Raw genomic sequence first — 15169 nt, forward strand, 5'->3', positions numbered from 1 at the left:
GCTCTGCTGCTTGGTCACTATCTGGTGGACACAAAGAAGGGAAGTGGGGGCAACATACGCACACAAATCACACAGAGTCAGATAAAAGGGAGGGTCTTCTGGTTCCCTTTATAGGTGCTCCGGGACCTCCGGAGAGTAAATTGCACAACATGGATCCGTGTAGGTAAAAGTTAAGTGTATTGAAATCTATTGTTCACTTCAAATGTTAAAAAAAAAGAGTAAAAAGACGTCTTTTACAACAGAGAACAGACGTGTTGTAACTTGTAAAGTCGCTGTCTCCTCTGAGCAAGAACAGTCAGATGTGGGTCGATTTCTGTCTGTATGACCCTCAATATCAGATCAAATATTGAACAGCATTAAACCTGGAAAACGTCCTGTTTTCCGTAGACCATAAATGGAGTTTTGTTCTGGTGAACGCAAACTTACACACGCTTTGAGAACGTTTGTCTTGCTCCGCCCCTGGGGGAGGGTGCAAAAAACATTATATATAGTTGGTTGGGATGCTTTCTTTCTTAATTTCGCTCGAGACAAAATAAAGCTCATTGTCTGATTCTTTTTGACAATGGACAGAGCATGCGTTACGGACGAAAATACTTAATTTTCTTTGAATCGAAGCACCGAAACGTTGACGCGTACGCTGACTTTAATTCCAACATGTTCTGAGAGAGCTTCAGCATCTGCTTTGGCTGAAGGAGGGAACTCTCCTTTTGCGAGCACGGTTTTGTTTATCTCAGAAAAGACCTACTCTACACACCAAGAAAATCGAAAGATTAAAAGATCTACCCAACTGGTAGACGTGGAACGTGGATGTGTGTTGGATGTGGAACGTAGGAATGACATTGCAGGTAGATTTAAACGTCTGCTCCTGTGCTCTTTTGAAAACGTGTTGGACAAGTGCGCAAACGCGGTAATCGACATGGCATTGGGCCGATACAATAACTGGCTTTCTTGGTGGAATCTGCTGAAAACTTACTGCCCCTGAGCTAGGGGTAGTGGTGGCCTTCTGGTTAAGGACGCGGTCGCGTAATCGGAAGGTTGCCAGTTTGAATCGCGATCCACTCTTAAAATCTCAATAAATGCATCAAATGAATTGTACCTGTTTCTTATATTTTTGAATCTTATACTCTGTTGTGCAAGTAAATTACACAACATGGATCCGTGCAGGTAAAAAGTTCCGTGTATTGAAATGTACTGTTCACCTCAAAGGTAAAAAAGATTAAAAAGACGTCCTTTACAACAGAGAACAGACGGGTTTCAACTTGTAAAGTCGCTTTGTCCTCTGAGCAAGAACTGTCAGATGGCAACCGTTTACCGCACCCCTGGGTGGTGCCTTCTAGGCACGTGCAGCCCTTCTTGTTGCATGAACCTGTTGGAAGTGTGTCCTGCTCCCCTTCTTTGCCCCGCGCAGGCAGGCGGGTCCCGGACCCTCCGGCTACAGGTTACACTTTTCACTTCTGGGCACATGCAGCCCCTCCCGCGGCACGTCCCTAGTGCCAGTGTGGGGGCTTTGCCGGACCGTCCGCTCAGTCCCATTTGCATTAATTGGAACTCACAGACCTTCTTCCTGCCTGTCCCAGCTGGATCCTCATGCCATTCAGGGGGCTCCGTGGCGCTCCGCCCCTCTGGAGGTAGGCCCAGGCCCATGCCTGGCACACCCTCCTTACGATCTATCGGAGGATCAAGCACCGTCGCTTCCCCTTCCACACCTCCCACCCCCCCAAACCACTTCCCCTCCCATCTCCCACACCCCCACCAACCTCTCAAACCCCCCCACCCATCTCTCACACAGAAGACCCTCCCTTTTATCTGACTCTGTGTGTGTGTGTGTGTGTGCGTGTGTTTTGTGTGCGTATGTTGCCCCCACTTCCCTTCTTTGTGTACACCAGATAGCGACCAAGCAGCGGAGCAGAGCCCCCCACCCGTACTTCACACCCAACCACCTCTCACACCCCCTGTCAGGAGGAGCCCCCCACCCGTACTTCACACCCCCCAAAAAATCTTTGAGAGAAGACCCCACCCTAGGTCTGACAAAGGGATATTTTTGGGCTCGTCCTCCTCGTCCTGGACTGGCACAGTCAGGTCAGGACCTGTGGGTGGTAGTAGCTTAGTGGGGTAACACACTCGCCTATGGATCAGAAGACCCAGGTTCATATCCCGCTTACTACCATTGTGTCCCTGAGCAAGACACTTAACCCTAAGTTGCTCCAGGGGGACTGTCCCTGTAAATACTGATTGTAAGTCGCTCTGGATAAGGGCGTCTGATAAATGCCGTAAATGTAACACACTTGCCTATGAACCAGAAGACCCAGGTTTAAATCCCACTTACTACCATTGTGTCCCTGAGCAAGACACTTAACCCTAAGTGTCTCCAGGGGGGGACTGTCCCTGTAACAACTGATTGTAAGTCGCTCTGGATAAGGGCGTCTGATCCATGCCGTAAATGTAAATGTAAAGACACACCTTTGTCCCTGGGGCTCTGCTCCGCTGCTTGGTCACTATCTGGTGGACACAAAGAAGGGAAGTGGGGGCAACATACGCACACAAAACACACAGAGTCAGATAAAAGGGAGGGTCTTCTGGTTCCCTTTATAGGTGCTCCGGGACCTCCGGAGAGTAAATTGCACAACATGGATCCGTGTAGGTAAAAGTTAAGTGTATTGAAATCTATTGTTCACTTCAAATGTAAAAAAAAAAGAGTAAAAAGACGTCTTTTACAACAGAGAACAGACGTGTTGTAACTTGTAAAGTCGCTGTCTCCTCTGAGCAAGAACAGTCAGATGTGGGTCGATTTCTGTCTGTATGACCCTCAATATCAGATCAAATATTGAACAGCATTAAACCTGGAAAACGTCCTGTTTTCCGTAGACCATAAATGGAGTTTTGTTCTGGTGAACGCAAACTTACACACGCTTTGAGAACGTTTGTCTTGCTCCGCCCCTGGGGGAGGGTGCAAAAAACATTATATATAGTTGGTTGGGATGCTTTCTTTCTTCATTTCGCTCGAGACAAAATAAAGCTCATTGTCTGATTCTTTTTGACAATGGACAGAGCATGCGTTACGGACGAAAATACTGAATTTTCTTCGAATCGAAGCACCGAAACGTTGACGCGTACGCTGACTTTAATTCCAACATGTTCTGAGAGAGCTTCAGCATCTGCTTTGGCTGAAGGAGGGAACTCTCCTTTTGCGAGCACGGTTTTGTTTATCTCAGAAAAGACCTACTCTACACACCAAGAAAATCGAAAGATTAAAAGATCTACCCAACTGGTAGACGTGGAACGTGGATGTGTGTTGGATGTGGAACGTAGGAATGACATTGCAGGTAGATTTAAACGTCTGCTCCTGTGCTCTTTTGAAAACGTGTTGGACAAGTGCGCAAACGCGGTAATCGACATGGCATTGGGCCGATACAATATCTGGCTTTCTTGGTGGAATCTGCTGAAAACTTACTGCCCCTGAGCTAGGGGTAGTGGTGGCCTTCTGGTTAAGGACGCGGTCGCGTAATCGGAAGGTTGCCAGTTTGAATCGCGATCCACTCTTAAAATCTCAATAAATGCATCAAATGAATTATACGTGTTTCTTATATTTTTGGAATCTTATACTCTGTTGTGCAAGTAAATTACACAACATGGAAATGTACTGTTCACCTCAATGGTAAAAAAGATTAAAAAGACTTTCTTTCTACAGGAGAAATGTCTACCACTCCTACAAATGCATACAACTAGAATCAGGTCTGCATCATGTCAAAGAGTGTTTGAAGATTTTAATTGTTTACTTACTATCTTCTTAGAATTTTGTCACATCTATTCATTTTCTTTTTGAATTAATTATTTGATTCAGTCTGGTTAACTGAATCAAACAGAGTCAAACTGAATCTCAGAGTCCCGTGGTCCTGGTTTTCTGGTGTCATACGGACAGAAACCTCTTTCTCAGGTAATGGGTGTGGACGTGTCTGAGGGTCCTTGCTCAGGGGAGACAGATATTTCATGCTTCATCTGTTCTGTGTTGTAGAGGACATCTTTTTTACTCCTATTAACTCTGAAAGACATGAGTAGAGAATCAGGGTTGGGGATTGGAGTTTTTTTTTTTTTTTTATGAACACCATGATGTTCAGAGTCCGATCTAACACTTTGCAGCAAACACAAAGCCTTGTAGATGAGGACGACAGCTGAAACTCCAGCACCAGTCACCCAGACAGAGTGGCTCTGGAGAATTTCATTGGATGAACCGTTCTCTCTGCATTACACGTGGCGTGATGTTGCCACGCCTCCCAAGTTAGACAGACATTTTGCCGATGTCACAAGATGGCTGGCGTGAGGGGGTTTGGTTGCTGACCTAATGTTGACGCCTCTGCCGCACTGCATTATGGGACAAATGCTGCTCCCAGGACCCCAGGCCCTGCAAACATGCCTCAACACAGAACCACGTTGTTTTCTATGTCTCATTTGGAGTCTTATTTGTTGTGAAATTCTTTCACACAATTAGTTAAATCGTTCTGTGCAATGTGTGGTGAATTAATATTGAAAAAAAAACCTCAAAACACAAGAAACTGTAGATTTTATTGATGTTTGAGTGATAAAACATCCCAGAAAATCACACACATTTGGAGTGAGGAATATAGAACAATATATTAAAGTCAGTCACTTTCCTATGAGCTCCGTCCGTATGCGCACACACACACACACTTATTTCTCTAAAAACACTTCCAATGGATAACAGTATTACAATGCACATCATCTGATTGGTCAGTTCAACACTAATAAATATATATTTATATTTCTTAAGAATCAAACAAAAGCACAATCTTCTTATGGTTTGGCAACATTACCACACATTTTAGAAGCTTCAAGTCCATTAATTGTGCTAAAATACATTCGCTCGGAACACAGGAGTCATTTTGTCCAAAATCACGGTGCAAGTTACTATGTGTGTGTGAGTGTAAAATAGACTTTAAAAATGAAAATGTTGAGGCCATGCGGGTGCACTGGAGTAAACAGGCTTTAAAAGGCACAACCTGTGGCTGACGCTCAGGACAGACACTTTGTGTGGGAATGAAAATGTAGTGTTTTCCAGAGTGGAATAAAAATCACAGTGCGAGGAACCAGTCTGTGTTTGAAGACTCCTCTCTGAAGAGCCCCTCTCGAGGACGTTCTGCACCCTTTTTTCCATGGTGTGTGGGTGGAGATCCGGGCAGAGGTGTGGATGTCCAGCTGAAGGGTTGTAGTAAAGATCTACAGCAGACTGTACATTTAATACCCATACACACACGCACGCACGCCACCACACATCTGTCTGATCTGAGATACAGAGAGTGCAGAACCAAACCCCACCCAAACCAGACGAGCAGTTATTCTGCTTGTTTCTTGGGTTAGAAGGTACGTAAGACAACTCAAGTCAGATTTCAGGTTGGTGAAATATTGCACAAGGCTCAGAAACTTTACCCGCTGCTACCTACTAACTTGGTCAGACTCTTTCAAAAGGTAATTGTGTACTTACTCGCACCCTAGAAGAATATCACATCTATTGATATTCTTGTATTAATAATTGAAAGGCTAATTTTGCCTTTGATTCCGTCAGCATCTAACAACACACACACACACACACACACACACACATGAACCCTGTCATCAGTATGGGATCTGGTTCTGGTAGTACTGGATCATGTCGTAGGTCTTACTCCTGAGAATCAGAGGGAGATTTGGGTCACATTTAATAATAGTCCATCAATTGTCATTGATGTCATAATCAAAAAAAAAAAAAAAAAAAAAGAGGAACATACAGAACATCACACAGTTTATTGAATATATAACTGGATAATCATGCTAATAGTTATGTAATACTGGGTACCAAGCGAATGGGATGAAAATACAAATATAAATCTGAAAAAACTTTGTCATCTTTAATTTTCAATGCAGACAATAAAACATAATATTGGTAATTGTTTTAATTAATCTTTTTTTTTACTTGCATCAGATGCTCGCTTTAAAAACTAGCGACGACGGTTGTGTATATGAAAGTTTTTGTGTGTGTGTGTCTGACCTGCTACTCAGGAAGCAGTTCTGGATGACTTTGATGATGAACGCTGCTGCTTCTTTGTCACTTGCATTGGGGTTAAAGCGCTGCCTGCAACACACACACACACACAACAAATAATCATGATCTCACACACATACCACTTCATGAGGATTATACGTGGCTTTATACTTTCCCTTCTGATCCCTATTGTCTTGTTAGTAGGTGAAGTCATGTGACTCACTTCAGATGCCTGATTGTCTGACCACGGAAACAAGGCAGCCCAGTGTCCAGCATCAGCGTTACCAAGGAGACCACAGCATCCATGTATGGCCTACAGCAGAAAAAAATACTGAGACACTTCTTCTAAAAAATATTAGCAAAATTAGCGCATGACGTTATAATTACCGGACAGCCAGGTATCCACGGACGCACATCTCCATAAACCACTTGAAGGGCGTGGCCTCCATCTTTCCTCCCATAATCATGACCATTTCATCAGTCAGCTTGATATCTGGCTCCCAACCCAGATTACCACCTGGAGAGCTATCGAACATGAAGCCAAAGTCTGAAGACACACACATACACATACACACACACACACACACACACACACACACACACATTACCAATAATGTCTTTTTAAAAAGGTACTGCAGCAAAGGCCTACAGCTCAGAACATGTGCACACACACACACACACACACACACACACACATTACCAATAATGTCTTTTTAAAAAGGTACTGCAGCAAAGGCCTACAGCTCAGAACATGTGCAGCTGTGTGTTTACCGATGTGTATGAGGTGTCCCTGGCTGTCCAGCATGATGTTGCCGTTGTGTCGATCTTTAATCTGCAGCAGGAACAGCAGGAGGCTGTAGGCAGCCATGCTGCGGATGAAGTTGTACCGTGCCTGGGAAACATGCACGTTCGTGAAAAACAGAGGGAGTTCTCTTACAAAATTAATAAAAAAAAAAATGATCAAACATAAATGATACTAAAGTTACACCAGAGACGATTTACAAGAGAGTCAGACCTTCTGAAAGGCCAGCGTAGACTCATCCCCATACTGGTTGCGGAAGTAGTCGTACATCCCGAAGTCCGTCTGCCGTCCCAACTGGTCACGAGACTTACAATCTGGGATGCATTCAATGACGCCACACTGGATAACACAATAGAACATAATTAAAAAAAAAAAAAAAAAGACCATCTATTCATTCCTATCTTTGCCAGTTGATTTCATTGTTGCAAAATACATTTCTTTAAACCGATATATGACATTATACAGAGTGAACATTACTTTTTCAATTTCAGAAATAGCCTCAAAACTGCATCTGCATGTTCAGTGTTATGTAATTTATTAAATACTTCTGATTATTTTATGAGGATTTTGCAGTTAGAATTTTGCATATCATTTGATATGATAATGGTTCTCATACCTTGACATGATATAATCATATTATTTCCAATTAATAACGTCAACTGAGGCGTTTGTTATCCGTTGCAGCTGATGTGTGGCCAAATGGCTCCGTTCCTCCACAGGCCGAGCTCTGAGACTTACCCCAGGAGCAGTGGCAACCACTCGGTAGGGGAAGACAAACAGGTCCAGTCCCACCAGCTGGAAGATGTTCTTAAAGAGACCAATGATCTGAAGGGCCAACATGTCCTACAGAGCAGGAACAATGACACGGACAGCCACACATTTAGAAAGCAGATCAAGATTATTAATGGTTTTACTTTTAAAATGTGAAAAATTGACACAATAAGAATATAAGAAGTGGCTACCTGTCTGCAGTCATCTCCAACTTTAAAGATGGCCGCCTGCCAGCAGATCTTCTGGGCTTCCTCCTGCCCGCGGTCTTCATCCAGAGAGTCGGACCTGCACAGCAGCCCTGCAAACGAGAGCTTGCAGTTCAAAACCATCAGCAGCACACGGAAGCAGCGATTGCAGCCAGTACATCTACACGATATGCACCTTCTTTCTCCAGCTCACTGACTTTGCAGCGCTTCACTTTGAACTTTGCCAGGTAAGGAGCTTTAGCTGCACTAAGGGAGCAAAAACAGACACCAATATAAAAATGGTGATGGTGAAGCAACAGAGCCACAGCCACATCCACGTTTTGGCCCTCACACAAATACCAGGTCTGCTAAGGGGTGTAGATACTTTCTTATGTGGATGGTGGGTCCACTTTACCTCTGCATCGGTGTTCCGGATTTGTAGTCAATGTCTAAGACAATTGCCTCTGGGTTACTGGGCAGATAACAGCCTGAGTAGAAACAGACAGGAAGACAGACAGGAAGCATCAAGTTTAGTTCTTCTGGGTTCACGGCGTCCCCTCAATATAATATTATGAAGTAACGTTTTGAGATTTAAAAAGTATATCATCATATACAAAATAAAAATAGATACGTGTTAGGACCATGTAATAGACTTATGAGCAAAATATGAGCATGGTTGTGAGGTCAGATTAACTGTTTAATTTATATAAAAAGATTTTACACTCCTGTAGCGTCTTCCTGAGGGCCATGGTGTGAACTGGGAGTGTTGAGGGTGTGTAATGTATTTAATTATACTGTAGGCCCTCTTGATGACTTTGTAGAACCAGTAATCAGAAGGTCGTCCTACCAGGCTGCACTTTGATGTCAGACAGAGCTCGGAGACACGCCCTTTTTCTCTCTTCACCTTTAGGTATGGGTCTGGGAAAAGAAAAGAAAATATGGGATTTGTGCAGCAATGCAATTTTCCCCCCATATAAAATACAGATTAGAGTATTAAACACGGTGCTCGGGTGTTTGTACTTTATGATGGCCGAGACGTTGGTGATTTTGTTGAAAAAGTCAAACTCGCGCTGGTAGAAGTCCTTAGCCGGGCCAGAGAGGGAGCCAATGATCTCCTCCACTAGCTGCTCCAACAGCTCTCCAATATCAGCTACACACACACACACACACACACACACACACACACACACACACACATTAATTTAATCGCAATTGTTTATTTGCAAAATGTGTGATTAATTTGTTTAAACTGACTGACAGCCACAATTTTAATGTGTAAAATATTTCGAATAAATTGCAAATGTCAGATGGGATCCCACGGGAATGGGGTGATGTTATCCGCTCACGGTCTTTCTGGTGACCCTCCTCGTCCAAAAACGTGTTGGTCTTCATGTTCCAGATGAACTGGTGAGCCAGGAGCTGGGACTTCTGCGCTGCCCACAGTATGTACTCTCTCACATAACCCATCTGCACACAGTCATCAGGTCGCATTTATTCTAATAAAGGCTTTGGCTTTGTACACAATCTACCAAATTTTAACATTAAAACATTGACAAATCACGAAACAGTGAATGAATAAAATGGTTCTGGAATGAAATACCTTATCATAGCGGAGAGCCTGGACAATCTGAGGGATGTAGAACAAAATGGCATCCTGGTAAAAGGAGGAGAAAAGAGCATTTACAATCAGTTCTTATCCTCAAGGGTTAATTTCCTCTGAATAGTTCATACAGTTCTGATAATTTTAAAAAATTAACTCATGTTCGAACACATAATTAGGGTATAATCATTCATTTTCAGGAGATACTGCTGTTCACGAGGTTGGTCGTAAGACATCTCCTTGTTTTCTGAAGAAAAATTTCTCTTCTTATTGAAATAACATATTTTAGAAGCTTAAAGTAGAAAAAAAAAAGAGCTTCTTCAGCCCAGATGAACATTACAAACACCCATTATTGGTTCATTAGTCTCTTCTTCTACATACGGAAAACAAGGACATTTTTCAATCTATTGAACAGTAGTATATGAGGTAGAGTTGTGAGAAAAAGTGTTAAAAATAATTTTGTAATCAACCTTTGACATTTTACGACCAGTCTTGCATGTGCATACGCTGTAGATTTAATATTTTTCCGAAGGACGGCAGCATCCGTGCAGATGAAAAGCGTGACGGCCGAGGGTTGGGAAAATGATTTGTCAGTGTATGCACTCGTCTTCTGCAGGAAGTCTCGTTTATGACAGCACTTCAAAACTAATTCAGCTGATTTGAGTGTGAATTGAGTGGTTTTGAGGGCTCTTTACAATAGAGCAACTCTCCAGTAGCCTGTCGGCACTCGGGTTCCAGTAATGGATCCTTTATTAGCCAAATCATTTGAAGGGTTCTCACAACTGTATATGCTGAAGGTTGGGAATAAAGGTCCGCTGCGTCTGCATGTTACTGATCAGGTCCAATAAATTAACTTGGTAAGTCTGAAAGTCAGCTTCTTCTTTATCGAAACGAAAAAGGTCTTAAATTTTACTGAAAATAAAGGAACTTCTGACTATTAACATGTAAACTCAGCATCAATCTTCAGTCCAGAGAATCCATCACTGTTGAGTATCACCCAGCCAAGAGAACGTTCCCGGATTAATCATGTGTGTTTGTTGTCAGGGTGATAAAGACCAGTGACTAGACGGTCCACTACAAACACCTTCGTGTCAAAACCTTATTTCAAGATCCCTGCACACATCAGGAATGACCTTGAAATAAGTTTCCCAGCGCACCTTGATGAAGACAAACCTCGCAGCCAGACAGACAGAAAGCAGCTGTTCTGGACACACAGACACAAATTAGTAAAGATATGATGGCGTGAAGGTTATGGGTCGTGTATGACGTGTGTAAAAATTCAGCCATAACAAACGGGGGGCATCTCTTTTACATGCCAACTGTCGCAATTCTGTCGGCTGAACTGGAACAGGTCAGATGACGTACAGTCACTATGCAAGACAGCAACAGCAGCGGTTTTATCTATCTATCTACTTATTTATTTATTTACCTAAAATCACGACTGGCCCAAACAAGGGCCAGCCGAATTATTAAAATAATTCAGCTTTTTTACGCAACAAATAAATCAACATCTTAAAAAGAATGAGTAAAAACTGAATGCATGTCAGCACAGGGGAGCTGTATTAAGCTATAAACAGGAAGAGTCAGGAAATAAAGTTGAAACCCGCCACTGTCAGCAGGTCTCTCTCTGTGTGAGTGTATAATAATGAATCGTGTTGTGTGCCGGTACCGGTGGGAAGGAGCGCAGAACTCTGACGGCGTACTGGGCGGTGAGGGGGTGGGGAGGGTACATGCTGGAGAAGTACGACAGTCCCGTTGGCGGGTCGGCTGGTGCCCAGCACAGTATGTGGCTCAGCTCCGGCGAATCGGCGTCAATAGTGTGCCACGTCACAAGGAACTGCGGGTAAGCACAGAAACAAGCACATAAGAAGTCTGTCATCCAAACTTTTCTTCGAACTTACATACAGGATAACAAAAGGATTTCAAGTGACTGTGAGAAGACTGCTCCCACTCTAAGGCCCACAGGAATTGCAACGTGAAGCACAGCAAACGCCACGTTCGGTCTGAGAGTACCCTCATTTTTTTAAGGCTGAGGTGAGTCGAGTTGACTCGGTGTTCATGTCCACTCAATGACTGATCGCCGTATCTTCAGTGCTGGTTTAATATTGTGAGACTCACCTAGGGTGTCCCCTGATGAGTTATGTGACACTAGTACGTCAGTGTTTTCATAAAAAAGCCGCTCTGCCACACGGAAAAGAGAAATTCACTCTGGAAACTGATTTGAAAAATAATCGTTCTGGGTCCCCAGAAACGCTGTCTCCGTGTGGATTGGATAGAAATTTTACAGGCTCAGAAAAAAAAAAAAAAAAGTTTGTGTGGACGGAACTGACTGCATGACCTGTCCAAAAAGCAGAATTTCCATCACCTCCCGCAAAAACAAATATCCAATATAATGTTTGGGTGCTGAGCAGAAAAGGCCATTTAAATGGGGTTATAGAATTTAAAACTGCATTCACACCATTGCTGTTGAATGTCGGCAGCTTGGTGTGTTGAATGGAACAAACCAAAACCACAACTCCATCTTTCACATCCTCTACATGCATATTTCATCGCCTGGACTGAGCCAATCCTAAAATTCTTCATTTTTTACATTACATTAAACACACTTCGTACAGTATATTAAAACTGACACTTGCCTGGCTTGTTTGGTAAGTTAGCAAGTGTAAAGATGGCACAGACGTTTGCGTTCTAGAATGTTGGACATTTTTAGAGCGGGAGCGCAAAAGACGCTTAAATAGAGGTTTTTGCCACTGCACTTTATGCTATTAACAAAATTCCCCGATAATTTCCTGACTTGGCACCCAAATGATCAAATTTCTGTCTGGAAATTCCCTGACCCATGGGAACGCTGCCCTAGGTTCCAGGCTTCTGCTGGCTTGCGTACAAACCAATCAAAATGCATCAAATGAAAGCAATGCTTAATTATTAATTATTACATGCATATTCAATTATGACAGCACCAAACACATCGCAGCATCCGATTGCCAGTAGATTACTGAATACTGAAACTAAACCAAATTAAAATAGTTTGTGGTTTAAAGCTTGGTTCATGGTGCCCGTCTTAATATATAAAACTCACAAAATTACTTTTGTTGCAAACCATCTCCTGTATCCACACAGCGTTCCATTTCCGTGCATATTCGTATGTGCATCTACTCCCACAAGGAGAACGGCCGATGGGACGCGTACCTTGACTGCCTCAGGAAGGTCACGGACCGCCCCGGGGTCTAGCCTCACCAGACGGGTCACTTCAGCTGCAATCACCTCAGTGTTCTTAAACCTGCATCGGGGCGGAAGCATGTCACTTCCCAAACCGTAGCAGGAAGAACTTTATTCAGGCTCCTGCAATTCCGAAAACCTCACGAGCAGATTTCACTCCGTATATTCCGCACCTGGCGGGCAGCTGCAGGGCGAGGTATGGCGCGATGCTCCACGCCAGGTTGACGTGGTCCTTCCACTGCTTCTCACTCAGGCTGATGTACTTGGACCTCCAGTTGGCGATGCTGGTCTCCACCGACTGCTCTGCAGCGATCAGCAGCTCCTGAGAGGACAGCGGGTTGTACCAGATGGTCAAGCGCTCGATTTCGCTCGCCTAGAGAGACCAATGAGAAAATAAGAACACCTCAGGATCATGTAATAAGACTGTTATCAATGTTAACAGTAAGATATTAGATGTGTGAATAATAGACGTGTTTGTTAGGTTATATACATTATAAATTGCTCACACTCTTAAACAACACAACAGAAAAAGAGAAAGAGAAGAGCACATCATATAGAATAACAGTTCAAAAGTTTCCTACCATGAGGGCCAGCAGCAACGTTCGGCGCTTCATGTAGTATTTATGAAGCTGAGAACCTCTGTTGCTCTTCTTGGACAGACCTGAGTCACAACACACAAAAACGCATTATCGTCTCTTTATGAAAAGTCCATGAGCGTTAAGAGTGGTCCTGGTTTCCATCATCGTCCCTCCTCAAATGAAAGAACACTGGAACTTGAAGCATAAATTATTCTTATTTCCCAGTGTACATTTCATTACCTCCATTTTGCAAGATGGGATAAAAGAACTTTGACACAGATACATTCATATCTATAAATGTTATTTTATTTGTCTTCAAAATGTTCTACTTTGATTTGTACCAGAATAGTGAAACTCTCCCATTTTTCCGGGAGATTAAATAGACAGAAGGAATTAAGATTTTCAGACCAGTAAAATTCTGTAAAATAATGCTTGCTGGGACTGTGCGGCATTACCGGACTTTTTGGACAAGGTGGACAGGCCGCTGGACAGCGGGTACGTGTTGATCCAGCCCTGCGTGGCCGGCTGTCTGGAGGTCGCGTCGAGGCCGCTGCGGGATTCGGCCACCGCCATGACAGACAGGCTGTTGACCGACACATCCTGAGGGTCTGCAAACGCACACCGCCGTAGTTACGACGATCGCTGCCATGGTCCATTACACTCTTTTTTTACTCTCTTACGCCCTCACCTGGTGGGACAAGCTGATTGGCCGTCAGATATTTCTTATCGGACAGCAGGCTGGCGTAGAATTTGATCAGGGTGCTGATGTCTTCACGCAGCCGTTTCTCTGGCTGTGAGGGACACTTCGGCGAGGCGCTAGAAGGACGAAGGCGAGGTGTGTTAACTTCCATCCGAAACTGAATTCAACCTGATTTTCAGTTTACAAAATCCGCTATTTTAGGTAATTAATTAGATGCATAACACTGTCTGAAAATCGTATTTATTCCAATTAAAAAAAGAAATAAATAAAATTTTTGTGAAAGTCTGATGGATGGGTGGGGTGTCTATCTGTGTCTGAGTACCTGAAGTAATCGAACGCCGTGGAGTAGATTTTCTCTCTCAGGACGTTACGTATGGTGGAATTGGTCACCACATCAGCGTGAAGGAGGGTGAGGCCAAGGGTCAGAAGTCTGTCAACACATAGTGATTTCAGATCAGGTTTCGAGATGCGCGTGTGGGGAAAAGCTCTTCCTGTCGGCGTACCGGAAACGTGGCCCGATGGCGGCAACGTGGCGGTTCAGGCTGCTCTTGGGCCCACCGACACTAAGACACAGCGCCCGCTGGAGGATGCTAATAAATATCTCCACCTGGTCGGAACTGCAGTATTTGGCAATTTCAAACCTTTGAACAAGAAACTACACAGACAAAACAGATCATATGAATAATCTGGAGTAATATTGGGAATATGGAGAAATTTCTGGATATGTATGAATTTGTGGGTAAACTCACCTGTATCCAAAGGCAGTGTGGGGTGACATTAGGGGGTCGGGGGACTGGCTGGCTTTCTTCTGAGGCAGCGAGAGGGTCTGCCTCAAACTCGGCTTCTGAAAACAAGCCCATCTTCAGCTCCACAGTCATTTGCCAGGCTCCCGCCATCTCACGCATGAACTAGAAAACACACGCACACATTTAAAAAAAACAACATTTTAATATCAGCCATTCCATCTTACCAAGGCTTCCACAGCGAACATGATCTTTTTCCTCAGAACTGGCAAAATTCTAATCATTCTAGTTGATCACCAAAGATGAGGCAAGTGTATCTTACAACAATGCATTGTGGGTAACATCCACGATGAAAAAGTGAAAGTGAAGTGATTGTCATTGTGATACACAGCAGCGCAGCACACGGTGCACACAGTGAAATTTGTGGGCACCATGACAGGCGCCCGGGAAGCAGTGTGTGGGGACGGTGCTTTTGCTCAGTGGCACCTTGGCGGATTGGGATTCGAACCGGCAACTTTCTGATTACGTGGCCACTTC

General features: G+C 43.7%; 1 pseudogene; it reads right to left on the reverse strand.

Moving 5' to 3' along the window:
• Nucleotides 1–4541: 4541 nt before the first annotated feature.
• The window catches only part of LOC114799691 (phosphatidylinositol 4-kinase alpha-like), a 29941-nt pseudogene continuing 19313 nt past the window's right edge, over nt 4542–15169 (reverse strand).

This window comes from Denticeps clupeoides, chromosome 11 (genome assembly GCF_900700375.1).
Source record: "Denticeps clupeoides chromosome 11, fDenClu1.1, whole genome shotgun sequence".
NCBI lineage: Eukaryota > Metazoa > Chordata > Actinopteri > Clupeiformes > Denticipitidae > Denticeps > Denticeps clupeoides.